The sequence below is a fragment of the Schistocerca piceifrons genome, chromosome 5 (assembly GCF_021461385.2).
Source record: "Schistocerca piceifrons isolate TAMUIC-IGC-003096 chromosome 5, iqSchPice1.1, whole genome shotgun sequence".
In the NCBI taxonomy this organism is placed as follows: Eukaryota; Metazoa; Arthropoda; class Insecta; order Orthoptera; family Acrididae; genus Schistocerca; species Schistocerca piceifrons.
Window position 1 is genome coordinate 356109491 of NC_060142.1, and position 16134 is coordinate 356125624.

The 16134-nt window shown below is 43.7% G+C and overlaps 1 protein-coding gene across 4 annotated transcripts in view; it reads left to right on the forward strand.

Moving 5' to 3' along the window:
- Positions 1-16134, forward strand: part of LOC124798705 — a 478156-nt gene that overhangs the window by 431927 nt on the left and 30095 nt on the right. The window contains exon 1 of one of the 4 annotated variants that reach the window (XM_047262217.1): positions 1974-2026. The exons of the other annotated variants lie outside the window; for them this stretch is intronic. The gene's annotated coding sequence lies outside the window, so the exon portion shown is untranslated. Of the gene's footprint in view, positions 1-1973; positions 2027-16134 lie in introns of those variants that run through there. 4 annotated transcript variants of the gene reach the window in all.

Below are 16134 nucleotides of genomic sequence, written 5' to 3' on the forward strand. Positions count from 1 at the left end.
ATTAAGCTTCCACGATGATGTCTTTCAGCGTTATGTGTAGGCTGTCATGACCTTTGAAACAGTTCCTCTTGAAACATTCAAGTGGCTGTCTTGGTTGCTCCAGCTAATCAGGCCCCCACAATCTGCCTTGTTTGGAACTCTCTGAGGTCTTTCATTGCTCGTCGACCTCGTCCTCTGAATGCAAATACGAAGTGTGCACTACTCGTAAACAACCTGCGCTGGTGCCTAGTCCATGCTGAACATGCACAGTCCAGCGCGACAGGTGCCTTATCTGCGTTTTTGACCGTCAAACACAACAATCCCATTATTACCACTGTTCACATTATTTTGCCCATCCCCTGTATCTGTGGCTAGCGTGTAAGCCATCTGCCTTATATTGTCACTATTACACTAAGGTGACAAAAGCTATGCAATACCTCATAATGTCGTGTCGGATCTCGTTTTGCTCGACGTGACATGGACTCACGTCGTTGGAAGTCCCCTACATGAATTTTGAGCCTTGGTGCATCTACAGCCGTTCCATAATTGCGAAAGAGTTCCCGCTACAGGATTCTGCGCACGAACTGACGTCTCGACTATTTCCCTTGTCGGGCCATCAGGGTGGCCAAATCATTCGCTCGAATTGTTCAGAATGTTTTTAAAACAAATCATGAACAGTTGTGGCCAGGAGACATGGCGTATTGTCATCCATAAAAATTCCATCGTTGTTTACGAACATGGCGTCCATGAATGCTGCAAATGGTCTGCATGTAGTCGAACGTAACCAGAACCTAGTCCATTCCACGAAACACTGCCCACACCATTATGGAGCCACCTCCAGCTTGCACAGTGTCTTGTTGACAACTTGGATCCATGGTTTCGTGGGGTCTGTGCCACACTCGAATCCTGCCACAAGCTCATACCAACTGATATAGGGATATAGGGACTCATCTCACCAGGCCACGGTTTTCTGATCGTCTAGGATCCATCAGATTTGGTCCTTAGCGCAAGACAGTCGCTGCAGACGATGTCGTGCTGTTAGCAAAGGCACTCGCTGCGGTCATCTTCTGCCATAGCTCATTAACGCCAAATTTCGCCGCGCCGTCCTAACGGATACATTCCCCGTACGTCCCACATTGGTTTCTGCTGTTATTTCGTGCAGTGTTGCTAGTCTGTAGCACTGACAACTCTGCGCAAACGCCGCTGCTCTCGGTCGTTAAGTAAAGGCCGTTGGCCACTGCGTTGTCTGTGGCGACAAGTAAGGCCTGAAATTTGCTATTCTCGGTACACTTGGCACTGGGAATCCCGGAGTATTGAATTCCTTAACGATTTCCGGAATGGAATGTCCCATGCGTTTAGCTCTAACTACCATTCCGCGTTCAAAGTCTGTTAATTCCCTTCGTGCGGCTGTAATCACCTCGGAAATCTTTTCACACGAATAACTGGAGTACAAATGACAGCTTCGCCAGTGCACTGCCCTTTTATACCTTATGAATGCGGTACTTCCACCACCTGTAAATGTACATATGGCTATCCCATGGCTTGTCATCAACTCAGTGTACTCTTTAGTAGGGGGGGGAGGGGTGTTTGTTCGCTTCTGCTACCCTGGAAGTCGGACGCTACTAGACGCTTTAGAGAATACAACAAATGGGACAGCTGTCAGACTCATGCCCGCGGCAGTACTCGAACGAGCGGTCAACGACTTCCTCCGGAGCGACGCTACCCCAAGACTACTAGAGCCGGGTGAGTGTGGTCGGCGGAAGCGGTCAGTTTGTCGGTGTTCCCCCACGGTGGCGGCATGGCGTGACCACAAAGCTGTGCCGCTTGGTGCAGGTGGCCGGGACCCGTGCGTGCGCCAGAGTGCGTGCCTGCTAATTAGGCCGGCCGCTTCCACTCAGGACTCTCCATACCAGGGAGCCTTCAACCTCAGGCAGGTAGCAGCTGGCGTGCTGCAGTCGCAGTGTGGGCACTGTTGGCTGCTTCGTAGATTATCCGTTCACGAGCAGCCAATATGGACGTGGCAGTGACTGGTGCCGCCGTTTCAAAGGTAGTCTATCAGTCGACTTTAAATTTCCATTATAACGTAGCAATTACAGCTTGTAAAAAAAGGAATTAAAAAAAAATTGGGACGTCGACGACACGGCGTCTCAACTGAAATATGATAGTCTTAACCGTGCGCCAAGGAAAACAGTGTTGATAGAACTTGGCGATATTCGTCGCTAGACGTACGAGGGGGTACCCAAAAGAACACTAACCTTTTTTAACCTTATTTATTCACATTTTAAGCACGAACCTTCAGTCCCCTTCAGAGTCCTCTCCACTTGTATTAATACATATTTTTTAATTGTTTAATTTCATCTTTTGTGATGCTTCACAGCGCCACCGTTTTTTCTTCACCTCAGATTTCCTTTCATGACTCTTTTCATTCCAGGAAAAAAATTCGGACAGGGGTCGAAGCCGAGTGAGTAGGGGGGTGAGAAACAGGTGCCATAACATTTTCGGTCAAAAATTGTCGTATAGACAGGGCTGCGCGAGCAGGGGTGTTGTGATGGATAAACCGATTGCCACAAGTCAGGCCGCACACTGTTGCATAATCTTTTCAAAATTCGAAGTAGAAAGCCTGGTTAACTGTCTGACCTTGCGGAACAAACTCTGAAGGGAAGACTTCTCTCGCATCAAAAAAACAGAGAATCATTGTCTTAACGTTTGATTTCGCTGACGAACTTTCTTTGCCTGACGAGCTTTCTTGGGAAGATGCGAACTTGGATGTCTTCCACTGGCCTGATTGCTGCCTTGATTCAGGATCGTAAGCATAGCACCAAGTTTCGTCAAATGTGAAAATTTTTGAAAGAAAGTTTGGACCATTTCGGGATCCCATATCTTCAGTCAGAATTTGTTGCACCGAACTCCAAGTCACTCCCGACAGCTCCACAATTTCTTCAGTGGTCCGTCGTCGATCTTCGTTGATGGTTGCAGAAATGTTTTCAACATTTTCATGTATTCTGGCTGTGGAAGGAAGACCAGAACGAGGTTTGTCATCGATTGACGTTTCATCATTGAACCGGAAAAACCTCTAAAAACTTAAGTTTTCCCCATAGCATCGGCCTTGTACGCCGTTTTTAACATTTCAAGAGTTTCTATTTCAGGTTTTGTGAGCAAAATGCATAATTTTACCGCCGCACGATGTTCACGAAAATCAGCCATTGCAATAACGCCAATCACACAAAACGGTTGTCACGAATTTAGTCTGACCTCCTTCAGTGACGGCACTCGTTTGCTGACTGGAATGTTTGCTATATGCGTTCCTAGCGGCAAAACTCGGTACTAGAAAAGCTCTGCCCACCAAAAAATTAGTAAAATTAGTACGGTTCCTTTTGGATACTTCCTCGTATGCTATCTGATCAAAAGTATCGGTGCAGCCCTACGAATTGACCACTAGATGTCACAGCAGACGGATCCTCTAGAGAAGCAGTTACGACAGAATGGATCAGTCAGGAGAGATCACTGACTTCGAATATGGACTAGTTTTTGAATATCACCTTAATAAAAAATTCTTAAGGGACATTTGAACCCTTCTAAAGGCGCCCAGGGCTGTTGCTGGTGATGTGACTGTGACAAGGAAACGTGAAGGAACAACCATAGCTAAACCGAGTCCAGGAATACCGCATGTACGGACGGACAGGGATTGTCGAGCTTTGCAAGGGGTAGTCGCAAAACATCACATAAAATCAGCAGAAGGAATCACTCGTGAGTTCCGAAGTGCAATCAGCAGTCGTGCAAGCACAATGACTGTGCGTAGGGAATTAAAATGAATGGTGTACAATGATCGAGCAGCTCCTCATCAGCCACACGTTTCTGCAGTCAGTGCTAACGAGGGGACCTTCTGGGAGGTGCATCGAGCTATGAGCTCCCACTTCGCCTGCTTATAGTGTGGGTAGCCACCTATCACACGGTAACATTGTAGATGCCAATGTGGCCTCGTTTTTGAAATACAGGGTGTCCGAAAAGTCTTTCCCTGATTACATAAATTGATAACTCAGGCTAGGAGTAAGATACAAATATGAAACTGGTGTCTAATTGGTTACAAACTATCAAAGTTTTTTTCACACATCAGTAAGCTTCCACATGAGCACCCTTGGTAGCACGTAGCACATCTAGGCGATATTCAGTTTCCATTCACACAGTAGCCAACATCACTGGAGGGATCGATTCAACGACTGTGGTTATCCGTTGCCGCAGGGTTTCAAGAAGTCTATGGGGTTATGTCAGGAGAGCGTGGACGCCAAACCGTTGGCCCATCACGACCAATCCATTGCCCGGGAAAGGTAATATCGAGATAGGCACGGACGTCCAAACCCCAATGAGGCGGTGCACCGTCTTGCTGAAACAAGACATCGGGGGTGATACTGAAGCAGCTGAGGAACAGCATATAGTTGCAACATGTCCAGATATACTGCAGATGTGATGGTAGCCTCAGCGAAGAAGAATGGCCCGATAATTCGATCGTGCAATAGCGCGCACCAAACATTCACCTTTGGACTGCCTCTGGTGCACTGCATGACCTCGCCAGGCGGCTGTGAACCCCAAATGCGCACATTATGACGATTCACTACTCCACTGACAAAAAAGGTCGCTTCGTCGGAAAAGGCAATTCGTCTGAGATAACCATCATAGTCCTCAATACGTGATAGCTATTCGCCCGCAAAGTCATATCGATGTGTACTGTCATTGACCAACAAGGCCTGAACGATTTGCACTTTGTATGCACGAAACAATAAACGTTTGTGTAAAATGTCATGGAGAGAGTTTTTTGGCATCTGTAATTCACGTGGGGCCCTGCACACCGATTTCTTCGGACTTCGCAGAAAAGACTGCCTTACAGCTTCTACCCTGTCTGCTGAGGTTCTTGGTCGACCAGACCTCGGAAAGTCAGCAACCGATCCTGTGTTCTTGAACTTCTCATACCAGACTTTAATGCTCTTGACATTAGGTGGATTCCTTCCAAATGTTGTCTGGAAGTGTCTCTGCACTGTGGTTGGTGATCGTGTCTCATGGTACCACAGGACACACTGTGCCTTCTCCTGATTGGTTAACGTGGCTTCTTGGGCACTCCACCTCATCCACTACGTACGTACTGCGAACCTAAAACAGAAAAAAAACTTTGATAGTTGTAAACAATTCGACACAAGTTTCATATTTCTGTCTTACTTCTAGCCTGAGTTATCAATTTATGCAATCAGGGAAAGTCTTTCCGGACACCCTGTATATTCAGGCTATATCATGTGGAAAATCGATGGAATGGTTTGCATTCGGGGAATGGCTGGAGAATGTTACCTGCCAGCATGTCTTGTGTCTACAGTTAAGTACGGAGGAGATGGTGTTACGGTGAGGGGGTGTTTTATTGGTGGTTAGATTGTGGTCCCCTTATTGCACTTAAGAAAACGAAAAATAAGGAAGGATACGAACACTTTGTATAGCATTGTGTACGGCATGCATAGAGGAACAGTGCGGAGACGAGGATTGTATCAGATTAGCAACGCACTCTCTCATAAAACAAGAGCTGTGAGGCGATCGTTCGTGGACAATAACGGTGCTGAAAAAGATTGTCCGAGCCAGAGACCCGACTTGAACCCAATGGAACACCTTTGGTACGAGTTAGCACGTCGTCTTCGCCGGACCCCAACGTAACACTAGCTTGTCTCGTTTCGGCTCTTGAGGAGGAATGGGCTGCCATTCATTCACTGACATTTAGATGCCTGATTGACAGTGTGCCCAGAAGAGTTCAAGCCATCATAAAGATGAAAGGTTGACACAATACTTTTCATTAGATAGTGTGTAAAACAATTCAACACAGCCCCTATTAGCGCATGTGGTTCGTATGTCTGTGCCAGCGCTAGTTATTAAATGAAAGCTAAGTTCTCATAAGAGAGGTTTTGTAAATGGTTGTTGGCTGTGACTCTGTTGTCAGTACTGTAATTGAAAAGTCGACGTAGTCCAACACTTGGGGAATGAGTGTAGGGGAGCAGATGCAGGAATCCTGCATCGCCGCTCATGAAACTTCAGGTGTGTATATGTTTCTTGTTGATGTGTGCGATGAGTGCTAGTACAGTATAGGTCTATACTATTGGTGAAGGGAAGGAAGAGGGCGGAACCACATAGCGTACTCCTCTCTGATACCACCAAGTGCGCCGCCGAGCTTAACGTCTGCATCTCCGAGTGACGAATCGCCTTCACGGAGAGAGCTGGCAAAGTAGTCGCTTGTTTCAGGATATTACCCACAAAACGCGCTTCCATCGACTAGCGAAAGCTTCTATCGGCATTCAGACCTAAAACGTAGTGACATACAAATAGAAAGTAAAATTTTAATTGATTTCTTATCCCGTTCCATCCTATTTAAGCTTTGTTTCCATTTTAGTATCTTACCTGCAATGTTCCAAGACATCCATTCGGAACTCGTTCCCATTCGTGGAGAAATGCACTGGAGTAAAGAAAGAAAAAATTACGTTGCGTCTCCTTATAAACTTGTTGTACCCAGCATGTCGGAAGTATGCCCTTGCTCACTCGCTGCTGACTTCCTCGATTTCATTACACCTTTCTCGGGGTGACTGACATCTGAGTGCAGTCTTCATCTGACTTTTTCATCAGTTTTCAGTTTTGTGTTCATACCCAAAATTGTGTTACCGTGGCAGCGTATTCACTATCACAGAAATTTACAAACAAAGATTTTGAGAGACAACAAGTGGCACGGTTATTGCGTCTACTCTTACCTCGACCTTTGCTTAATTCTGTTCCATGGGCACCTCGTAGAAAGCATAGCAATTAATTTCGTGTAGTCTTATAGTGACTGCACCAAATGACCCAGATTTATGAAGTAGTTCTCTGTACGGCTATCTTCAATTCGATTTTCCATACTTGCTCAGATTTCCTGCGGGTAAAAAGCGATTTCTTCAAGAAAACCACCAAGAAAACCCCTTTTTCGACGGTGTCGCATATGACGCTGCTATATAGTCTTAATGACTGTAATCTAAAAAGTTAGACGTAAGGTGATTATATCATTTGTAAGAGTTGCAATCTTGTCGAAGTGTTGTTTTAGATAGTAAAGCGTTTCGTCACATTTATGGTTTGAAAAATGTTCATCACCTTGGTTTTTAATGGCCGTAGTGTGAGGTGCTATGTAATAGATTTATGATTAAAATGTCTAAGACAGTCTCTCGTGACACTATTTAGATCGTTGTCGCTCGCAAATACATCTCACGTATAAAAAATAAAAAAATAAAAAAAGGGGAGGAAATTTTGCAATGTTGCTGCAATGTATCTTCATCATTTTGTAACCCGACGTATGGCCAGCGACGGGCGATGCGAACGAAAGTGCACCTTACGATGCAGCCGTCGTCTCGTTCATAAATTCATTACACGAGTACGCGGAAGAAGGGCGAATGTGCGTGCGGACGTCTAGGGACTACTGCGACGAGGCAAGTTTCCTCGAGTGCAAAGATCTGTAGTCAGGTGTTTTGCGGGGGATTTGTGCTAGATGACGTCTCCCGTAATGGAGATCGACTCGAGCTTACACGACAGTACTAGTGAGGAGACAGGAGAACCCGCTACGACTCCCCTAATTTCACAGCACGCTCAGATCGAAGCTTTGCTCTTCGTTCTTCAGTGTAGCCACGGAACAGGGATTTGAACATGTTACGCAACTGAAAACCCGAAGGATGTCCTCTCGCGTGGTGGAACGGATTATTACGAGCATTCGTATCGTATTGTCGAAGGCTATCGGGACTGCATATCAATGCAAGTAGTCTTCGGCATTTCGCCTTTCTGCTCTTCCTCTTGTACTCTTGTTCTTCCATTTCTTTTTCCTTGTGGTGGTGATGGTGCCGCCTTTGCCTTAGCAGTTCATTGAGTATTCAGAAGTGAGCCCCTGGAAAAATACCCCCTTCTCCGGTTCTGTCCCTCTTCCCCTCACACCCCCGACCACTACGAGCGTCTACATGGAATCCGCTGCGGAGTGCTGCTCTTACGAAAGTAGGTCTCCCCGCCTTAGCTTGGAGGACCTTCCCCGTTCTGAATGCATGTGAATTTCTTGCTTTTCATATTGGTACATCACCTCGACGTTGATCCAGTGTAGTGATTAACTGATGTAATTCCATAATTTCAACAGAATAGCTTCAGATGGCTTCCAAAGTGTTTCACAAGAGAGTTCCTGTATTAAAGAAGGGTTTCTTTATTCAGACAATGTGTCTCCCAGACTCATAACAAAATACATAGACAAATGTTCAATGCTGGAAGTTATTAATCGCAGATACTACTTCTTAAAACATTAATAACCCATTTAGTTGGAGGAAAAACGGTATTATTTTTAGCGTCCTATTCATTAGAATACAGAAATGCGCAATGAGATTGGTAATAGTGAAGCATTGAAAACGGTATGCATGCGGAATGTACTTCAAATCCTCGCTCCTGGCACGAATTTTCCTTTAATCAGAGGGATAATGAAAAAAGAGTGATTTTTTTGTGACGGAAATACACCGCCGTTAACAGCAGACGAAGAAATGCTTTCAAATCGAATATGTGTACACAGATATGATAATAACTGCCAAACAGATATTGATTAAAGGCATTATTCGAGCCATCTACCCGAAGAAACCTTTGTAAATTTCCAAATATTTCCGTATTGTGTGTGCCAGTATGTAAAAACATAATCTTTTCGATGCCTTCAGATTGGACACTGATACGCCATAACTCAAATATAAATTGGTAAACACAGCACGGTAATTATTTTAAAAATTTTCTGCACGAGGTGCGCTAAAATGAGCGATTATCTAGACGTCAGATGGGCGCTTATAATATCCAACAAGCACGCGACCCTTGTGAGTCTGGTGCGTAGTACCCAGTTAGAAGCCGGATAATGTTCCCCTCTGGGATACAAACGTTATTTCACGAGGTAGGCTAGCCCCGAACGCATGGTTAAGCCTGAAGAACCCTGTGAACCAAAACCACAGATGAATCCGTCTGACAGTTCAGTCCCACCGAGACTGTCACACGGCCTTCCTCTACGTTATTGTCCGTAGTCCGCTGCGTCATTGTCATCTGAGGAGACAGACCTCATCACCGATATACATAACCGATTTACAATTCGTACAATACTATAGGTATTTAAATACAGGCGATAAAACTATTAAAATATTAAACTGAATGAAAAGTCCAATAATCCGCTGTCGCTGTATTTATTTAAGTCGATTACAGACCCACACAATCGGTTTCGCAACTATGAATTTGCGTCTTCTTGTTCATATCTGTACAGAAAATTTTATAAATTAACGTTTTGATAATGCGGAAATGAAGTTACCTGAGACATCTTAAAGTACTGAGTGAATAGACTTAAATAAGGAAGAATTAACCCTTGATTAAAAAACAGTGAATAGTAACTAAAATGGAAATGAAATGGGGACAGTTTCCATATAACGTGGAACAACTGCCAAAGACGGGACTGACCTGTGCTAAAATCACGAAGTGTCATATCTTTACCGATTAAAATATGTTCCTGTCAGCTTATGTCAAGCAGCAACAATGCCCTGGTAACTGTTATCTAGGAAAATACTGGGGGCCCGGAGCGATTGAAGAATAAAAGTTAGTGATGAAAAATAATAGAATTAATGTATTGAAAGCTACTGAACATTTATTCTTAACATGTTTGGTGGACCACCAGTGATCGCAAGGAAGAAGCGTATGCTGACCGTCAAACTTGTCGAAAGCCGACTCCCTATATGTGTTTTTCACCAATATAATAATCGTAACGACTGACAACAGAAGCTACGAGACGTCCTGTGTGTTGCCGGAGGATGTAATAAATTTAAATAAATTAAATAAATAAAGCTACAGCAGACTGTTAGACTTATCAATCAGTTTTATATTTTAATAGTTTTAACACCTGTATTTCAACACCTGTTGTACTCTATAAATTGTCAGTCAGTTACTTATAACTAATTTAGCTGTGGCTGCCCCAATTTTAAAATTATCTTATCAATATTTTCAATCTACAGCATTCTTCAACAACTCAAAAAAAATTATTCTGAGCACTATGGGACTTAACATCGGAGGTCATCAGTCCCCTAGAACTTAGAACTACTTAAACCTAACTAACCTATGGACATCACACACATCCATGCCCGAGGCAGGATTCGAACCTGCGACCGTAGCGGTCGCGCTGTTCCAGACTGTAGCGCCTAGAACCGCTCGGCCACTCCGGCCGGCCTCCACAACTCAGTGACATTCTTGTACACTTTACCACTAGTTAGTCCTCACATTCGATATAATCTTCATTTTCCGTCCACGTCCACGTTTCGTCACATTACATCCTTAGGATGCAAACTGTCATGACATAAACAAATTACGACAAACTCAGTTTTCACTTTACTGCAACTATCACCTCGAAAAATATTGATAGTATTTATTTTTTTTTTTGCGGTTAAGTATAAGTCTGCAGTCCTGAGACACGTTGAAACCATCCCCCCTCCATTTCAACACCGTACCTGTAGCACGCCGCTAGATGAGCTAAGACGAAGTGGTGCAGACAGTTGATAAAGTGGAGAAGAATTACGTCTTTTTGTTTTGCCACGTGCAGTGTGTGTTGGGAAGAGGGATTTCAGTGTGTGCCGATCCGCCCCCCCCCCCAAAAAAAAAGGCAACTTTACTTTAAGTGATAGTTAAAAGTTTAAGCCAACTACACTCCCTCGTTTGCCATTTGATGCAATGTAATAATTCCATGTTGATAATTTTTGCCATGCTCCGATTTCGTAGCCTTTGCCCTAAGCACTGCAGCCAAAGCACACGCTTTATCCCTGATGTCAATTTTCACTGTGAATTTTTTATTCAGTGCGTCATAACTTAATTAGGCAAGTAATGGCATTGCCCACTTTTCATTTAGTTTGTAGCTTTATACAGTTATGCTTCCTAATTTTGACGATTACATTTAGAAACATTGTTGGACGACTGTTGTCTCCCTAGCGGAACGTTTCACTCCATTAAAAAACCAATGAAGTGATAAATTTCAATGCTGGATGCCTAAATTAATTCGTAGGATTGCCTGTTAGCTTTTCCTTCTGAGCACGTTTGCAGGCTACACGTCTTCCGAAAGACGAAAACGAATGTCGGAAACTTTTATTTCTCTGTCATGTTTACATGTTTAAGCGGTCTGAAGCGGATTTGCTAGCCCAGTAAAATATGGCGTTTGTAAAACAGCTGTTCTAGTTTCTGATTTAGTCAGCACTACATCTATTTCTCTTCAGTTAAATATTAGAGGTCGACAATTTCATGCTCGGTCTAATATATCTGCTTCTTCTTCACCGCATGGTAAGTCACTCCGTCCATGTTTTGTAAACAAGATGTAACCTGACAACCGAAGCGCATTTCAAAAACGGCTTTGCGCTTACATGGGAGCGAAAATCGATTTTTGAGTTGGAAAATCGGCAGCTATAAACGGATTTCCAGAATAGATTTTGTTTACATGACAGCCAGAAACGGTTTGTAAAATCAGTTTAGGACATCCGGTTTCGGGAGCCCTACGTAAATGTAGTGAGTGTGTTAACTTTAAGACGGCAGAGTTCAAAGGGGGCATGGTGGGACGGAGGAAGTAAGCCCAGCCCCCACATTGACCGCTGAGGAGTAGGAACAGCGGGGAAGAACCCACGCGTGGCCCCTGCAGTGCTAACGCCATAAACTGCAAGTCGTGCATCGACGAAAGCAAAGTACAATTTGCTTTAAAGGTTGTTCGTAAACGAAACTGAAACCGTCGTTCGCATTATCATAATTAATGAAAATCCTAACTTCAGCAGTTAAGTACACTTGTCGAAGGTAGGAACTGCTAGAAAGCCGCGCGGGGTGGCCCCGCGGTTAGAGGCGCCATGTCACGGACTGCGCGGCTCCTCCCGCCGGAGGTTCGAGTCCTCCCTCGGGCATGGGCGTGTGTGTTGTTCTTAGCATAGGCTAGTTTAACTTAGTTTAAGTAGTGTGTAGGCCTAGGGACCGATGACATCTGTAGTTTGGTCCTTTAAGAACTCACACACATTTGAGCATTTTGAACAGCTAGAAAGAGAAATAAAATGTCCGACGCACTGAATGGCAGGTTCTTTTTTTACGTTTGTTGAAGCTGTCATACTTTTTTGGAAATATTTCAAACAATGTGGTCATTCGAATTCATTGTCTTGACCTTCCGTTTATGTATCAGATTCATCCTTTCTGACATCAGATGTGGCTGTATTAATGACAATATCATGGACGGTGGGACTGTACTGTATTATCAAAGTATTTCGAAGCAATACAGAAACTAGCCGTGTTTGCATACGAACCAATAAGGCAGTACTGAAGGGTACAACATAATGTAATTCGGACGAAACAGAGGGGTCCTTCAAAGCGGTATCGAACAAAATATCCAAAATGGAAACTCATCTTTTCTTTCCGGGCATTTCTGGTGATTCGTCGCGATGATTCTTGGAAACTGTTGGAACCTCCCAATGCTACGCATGCTTTGTCTTGTGTAGCCCTTTGTAGAGCTCTCAAGGAAGATACGTAGATGGGCCGGGGAAATTCTTTCCGCCCCTTTTCCTTTTTTGCAGCATTCAGTCGCAAGCAATATACCTTCGCGAGCAGCGCTACGGAGCAGTGATTTCCTTCAAAGAGTAGGCCTGCCGGCAGAGGTTGTAGGCGACTCCTGGGATGCACCATGAACTGTTTCCTCACTCATTTACATAACGTATTGCTTAATAAAAAACACTCACCACAATGAAGTGCAAAATAATAACAAAAGCAGACGACGAAGGCTACCTCACACAGTAAGGTCAGGTACCTAATGTCGGCGGCAGCCAAAAAACAAATGACAGCCGGCCGAAGCCTTCCGACGTCTACTTCCACCGGTTCAAGACCACGAAGCGGTCTGCCAACTAAAAGTTAACACACTGTACGTTGGCTGCAGCAATCTATTTTTAAAAAAATGTTCAAATGTGTGTGAGATCTTATGGAACGTAACTGATAAGGTCATCAGTCCCTAAGCTTACACACTACCTAACCTAAATTATCCTAAGGACAAACACACACACCCATGCCCGAGGGAGGACTCGAACCTCCGCCGGGACCAACCGAATCTATTTAAAACTGAAACTGTCCTCTAGCGGGAGACTGGGGACAGTAACGCTTTAGTAGGTACGGCTCTACCGAATTTGGAGCGGCTATGCCGTACTTTGAATTCAGCACGGAATTCTAATCTGGAACGACGCGACTTCTTTCCTGACACTTATGGTGGGACGAATATGAAAATCACGCAGTATTTAAAAGCTGCACCAAATCCACAATTTCGAACATACGGCAGTGAAATTTTGTACCATGCTTTACATGGAATTAACACATGTACTGATAAGTTCCTTGGATTAATTATATTTAACTTTCTTAATGAACTTTAAAAATTTTTTTTCAAAGAAAAGACAAGGTGTGCATAAAGTCCGGGAACACTTTAATTATTTATTGCACAAGAACTAAACATTTTACAGATGTCATTCATATTGCATTTTGAAAAGAAACTCTGAAAGTTTTTTTTTACAAACATTCTATATGCGAACCATGAGTGACCCGGTAGACGTCAATACGGTAATCGAATTCTTGCCATACCCGTCCCAGCATGGCATCGTCGACTGTGGCAGTCGCTTCCCGTATTCTCTCCCGGAGCTCTGCTGCGTCACGTGGTAGAGGCGGTACATGCACCAGATCTTTAATGTGTCCCCACAGATAAAAGTCACACGGAGTGAGATCTGGTAATCGGGGAGGCCATTTCTTGAAACAGCTGTCCCCTTCTGTAGCACGGTCGATCCATCGATGCGGCAGCTCCGTGTTCAGGTAGCCACGAACTTCACGATGAAAATGGGGTGGAGCCCCATCCTGCTGAAAGATGAACGGAGAGTCCGATTGCATTTGAGGCATCAGCCATTGCTGTAACTTATGAGCGTCTCTCGTACCTCTTTGCCGGGTACAAGCAACCCGTCGTAACGAATTTGTTGTGCCAGTGGTAAATGGCCTTCCTTATTGGTGGCTTCTTACCGTTGTTGGTCATGAACATCCGTTGAACAGCTCTAGCAGACTTGTTTTTATCGAACCCCAACACACAGAAAGCTCGCTCCGCACCTGAACTCGCCATATTTGCGACTAGCGCTGACTATCGGCAAATTACCAAACTACGCTGTGGCGGCATACATGAAAAAAAAAAAAAAAAAACGTTCAGGGTTCCTCTTCAAAATGACATATGTATGATATCTGTACAATGTTTGGTTCTTGTGCAATAAATAATTGAAAGTGTTCTGGGACTTTACGCGGACTTTATGTACACCATGTATATGTACCCTTTTGTCAGAAACAGGTCAAGAGATTCCTATAAAATTGCCTCTGTTTAATCTCTTTGCGCATAGTAACCTTCTGTCATTAAATTTTGAATAATCGTGCAGGAGAATTTCAATAATTTTTTAATTCTATTTCTGTTAGTAGAATATAAAATTCATGCAAAATTCCAAGCACTTTGCCCCATATCTCAGCGTAGACTCAGAATCTCAAATTTTACTCTTGAAACAACATTTGTTGGGTTTATAAAAATAAGTGTAAAAAATTTCATAATTCAAGCTTTCTTAGACTCGGCGAAATGGTACGTAAACTTTAAAAAACAAAATTTTCAGGAAATGTAGTATAAAGTTAAATTTACCGTTATTCATTATGTCACCTCATCAGAAGGCCCCAGATTTGTACTCAGGGCCCTCTTTCCCTTCAAGACTTCTTTCCTTTACCAGATATTCAACTGACTTTTCAGCTACGGAGAGGCTCTATAAATCCATTTTTCTCAAGACGTCTTGAGTGAAATTTCCTATCTTAAAGCTCATTCTCTCCAACACCTTCATTCTCCCCACGTTCCCCTTATTAAATACAAGAAATCCATCATAATCGAACACATGCGTAAATCTCCTTCAGCAGCACAGGACAAAACAAGAAGTGCTTCTTCATAAATAAATAGCTGGTTTGTTATTGTTTCTAAGATACGGAACAGAGTCACAGATGATCTATAAAACGAAAGAGTATACATCACAGCCTTCTAAATGTATCGCATAGAGAGTACATATCACAGCCTCGTAGGTGCATCCCGTGTAAGTTTGCTTGAAAGTAACCCAGGGAATCTTTGTTCTCCCAGCTAGTACTGAAGTGTTGCTACAAAAAGTGGGCGTGGTAAGAAGGTCGAGTCACACATTTAATTATTTTGAGGCATTTAGGGTGCGATTTCATCATTCGAGCTTCGGGGACTTATTGTCCATAGTGATACCAACAAATAAAAAAATAAAATTAAAATTGACATTTTGGTCAGTTTCATGAACGTCCACTCTTAAAAGTTCTGACATCTACATTGACATCTGTGTTCTGTGAACAACTGTGAGGTGCCAGAGAGTTCTTTCTGTTGTATCTGACACAGTATTGGGGTTTCTTTCCATTCCTGTCGCTGTGGAGCGCGTGAAGAACATCTGCTTAAATCCTTTTGTTAGCGTTTTAATTAGTACACCATTGTCTTTGCGGAAGCAATCCGTTGGTAGCTGTGTTATATTCCTAGATTCTTCGCGTAATACTGCTTCTTCAAATTTAGGAGGTAGGCTTTCACAGGAGAACTGAAGTCTGTCTTTAAGCGTCTTCCAGTTTGGGATTTTCAGTAGTTCCGTGACACTCTCCTGTGGGACAAACCGATCTGTGACGTTAGTACTGCTCTTCTTGGTACACGTTCAGTACGCCCCGCTAGTCGGATTTCATATGGCTCCCACCCAACTGCGCAACATTTTAGGACGGGTCGCACGAGTGTTTTGAAAGTAATCCCTTTTGTAGATGGATTTTGTTTACCTAGAAGTGGCCGTCACGAAATCAGACACTTCAGTCACACCCGCTCCTTGCAATCCACAGGCGCTAAGCGCTGTGATTCGTCCGCCTCATTGTCTTGTTGACGAATATACACAGTTAACAGTTCATTAGGTCAGTGCCACCTAAATGTGCTGTTTCCGTCCGATATCGTGTGTTCACGTGTGGTTCTAGTCCTCCATTTAACGGTGCATTGAAATGTGCTTGGTAATGAGCGAAATGCGGAGGCAA